General features: G+C 36.8%; 1 non-coding gene across 1 annotated transcript; it reads left to right on the top strand.

Annotated features, from left to right (window-relative positions):
- The first annotated feature begins 311 nt into the window (after nucleotides 1–311).
- On the top strand, nucleotides 312–421 carry LOC116871801. The gene has a single exon (XR_004383515.1). It is a non-coding gene; the product is annotated as a U6 spliceosomal RNA (small nuclear RNA).
- The last annotated feature ends 2537 nt before the right edge of the window (nucleotides 422–2958 follow it).

Raw genomic sequence — 2958 nt, 5'->3', positions numbered from 1 at the left:
TGAGACCATATCCTAGCTCCAAAATGAACTAGTCTTTCCCTTCAGTCAAGTTTCTTAATGTTGAGGAAATGTCTTCTTTTAGTTATAGAATATGGATTACAACTACATACTAAAACTAATATGAAGATTCACTACATTTTGATTGAATCTGGTTATTTATCTATCCATATATTATCTTAAATGCTTCCAAAATAAATATTAAATATACATACGATGTCCATCATAAAAAAGTCTAATTAAGTCTATTTCCTTCCCCTATGTTCTGAAAAATATTAGGTGGGAATTTTCTGCCAAAAATTAAAATTCAGAGAGTGCTCGACTTGGCAGTATATATTGGAACGAAAATTGGAACGACTCAGTGAAGATTAGCATGGCTTTGCACAAGAATGACATGCAAATTTATCAAGTGTTCCTTGTTTTTAAAACTCATTGAACTGTACACTTACAATGGGGAATTTTATATTGTGCAAATTATATCTCAGCAAACCTGTTTTTAAAAATGTTTTAAGTTAATAGAACCTGAGGAAAACTTTCCTTTTTGTTGATTTGCCAGAAGAAGGCAGACTGATACTTCCAACTTCCGAAAGAAGTAGGCCTATTACCTACTCCCCCAAATTTCCATAATTTCTTAAGGATACTATGCATATAATTATGGGTATATTTTTTTCTTCAAGACTCCACTCCTGGCTGGTTAACATAGGGAAGGTCTGTGTTTAGTCCTGAGTGCTGTTGCCTGTTATACATACAAACAAGAGCACTAGAGATCCAATCTTTAGTGGCTGCTTGGCTGACCGTATGCAGGGGGATATGGAAATAAATCTTCTTGTCCTGTTGCCTGCCTGAGCTGCACATAGGATGGAAGGGAGATTCCAACTACTATCCTGCTTATTAGTATAAGGAAGTTAAAATAATTTATACTTTAAAGTTTACCAAATTAAAATTATTTCTTAAATTTTAAAGTTCACTGCCATCATTTGGGAAAAAAATGAGAGGCTAAGCACATTTTTGTGAAGAGAAAAATTAAGTACAGAATCCTCAGATAAATGTGTTAAGCTTAGTAAAAATAGTTCTCCTTTTCAATAGTATTTCAGTTTTCTGATTTAATTAAATAACACCAGTCCCCCCCAAACACTGTTCAAATTTCAGCTGCCAGTGTATATTACCTGTCAGTGACTGCATAAAGAACTATTGGCTACTGTCTCTTCACTCCACAAATCACTACATAAATAACAGATGCAAATCATGACCAGGGACAAATCATGTCATTTCTTTCAAAGTCTGGTAGTGATTGGTCACTGTATATCTGCTACTTATGCATAGACAACAAAACATGTAGTCATGTTGTCTCCTTATCTCCCAGGGGTAGAGAGATACAAAAGGCGAAATAATCTAGAACATTTAAAGCACTAATACTGGCGGACAATACTCCAGGTCACTCTAATTTTCTAGGGTACTTGCATGAAAATGTGAAAATTGCCTTTCTACCACCAAACGCGAGACTTGATTAAGCCAGTGTCTGGTCTGAGAAGGTATTTCAACTTTTAAAGCTTTTTATCTTAGATGGACTTTTGGACAGACTCCTGAAGCTACAACTGGAGATCATGTCATTTCTTTAGCAGAGTTTGGGAAGATATGTGACATAAAGCATGTAACTGAAAAATACTCAAGCATCATGGCTGGAAGCAAAATGCATGCAATATGGTAGAAACACTGTGAAAGTAACTTTGTCAGATTTGAATTGTACGTAAATGAAATTTTAGATGAAAGAGTTGACTAGAAATGTTGACCGTGCTGCTAACAGACTACACATACGCAGCCAGAGGAACACAGAGAAGGTGAGTCTACCGGCATCAATGAGGAGGGTACTTCTGAAGAAGGAGATAAAGATGCCCCAGAAGCAGTGATGTTGGCAAAAACACTTTACACTAAAGAAACTCTCAAAGCTATTTTATGACGTTGACAACACAAACTATATTCTGTTGAAAGCTGATCCAAACTTAGAAAAGAGTATAATAATTACCAAACCATTAAAAAATACTCTGTGGGGATGCCTGGGTGGCTCAGTTGGTTAAGCAGCTGCCTTCGGCTCAGGTCATGATCCCAGTGTCCTGAGATAGAGTCCCACATTGGGCTCCTTGCTCGGCGGGGAGCCTGCTTCTCCTTCTGCCTCTGCTGCCACTCTGCCTGCCTGTGCTCGCTCTCTCTCTCTCTCTCTCTGGCAAATAAATACATAAAATCTTTAAAAAAAAAATACTCTGTGTCATAAATTCTACAACAAAAGGAAAGCAAGCACTGTTCAAACTGATAGGATTTTCACACAAAAAAACAATTTTGTTTCTAATTTTTAAATAACAGTGCACAAAATTAATAGTTTTAATATTTTATTCATTTCTGTATAGATTCATAACCAAATCAGAGTGTTTTTAAATATCTTTGCAAAAAAATTAAAGGTTATGAAACAATTATAATTTTCCCCATTGTTTTAGAATCACTTTCCCAGTTCCAGCTTGTACAATCATTTTTTATGGTTCTGCACCATTGGGCAAAGTGAGGACCCCCCGCATACCTTCCACATACATGACAGTCTGAAGCAGATTATTTGTATTCAAGATTAATATCATCTACACAAAGCTAACTGATGCGCCTTCAGGATATTGGAGCATTTTAGGGTGCCTGGGTGGCTCAGTCAGTTAAGCGGCTGGCTCTTGCTTCTGTTCAAGTTATGATCTCAAGGTCATGACACTGAGCCCCAGGTCAGGCTCAGAGTGCTGGGTATGGAAACCACTTAGAATTCTCTCTCCCTCTCCCTCTGCTCCCCCCAACCACCTCCACTCACACTTTATCTCTTAAAAAAAAAAAAGAGAGTGAGAGAGAGAGAGATACTGGAGCAGTTTGCTCAATTTTGGATGTCTAGAAAAATAATTATTACAGAAAGTTCTTATTATTTAAAAAATGACG

The sequence above is a fragment of the Lontra canadensis genome, unplaced genomic scaffold, assembly GCF_010015895.1.
Source record: "Lontra canadensis isolate GAN:19392208 unplaced genomic scaffold, GSC_riverotter_1.0 scaffold1, whole genome shotgun sequence".
In the NCBI taxonomy this organism is placed as follows: Eukaryota; Metazoa; Chordata; class Mammalia; order Carnivora; family Mustelidae; genus Lontra; species Lontra canadensis.
Note: the sequence above shows the minus strand (reverse complement) of the source record. Positions and strands in the feature narration are given on the sequence as shown.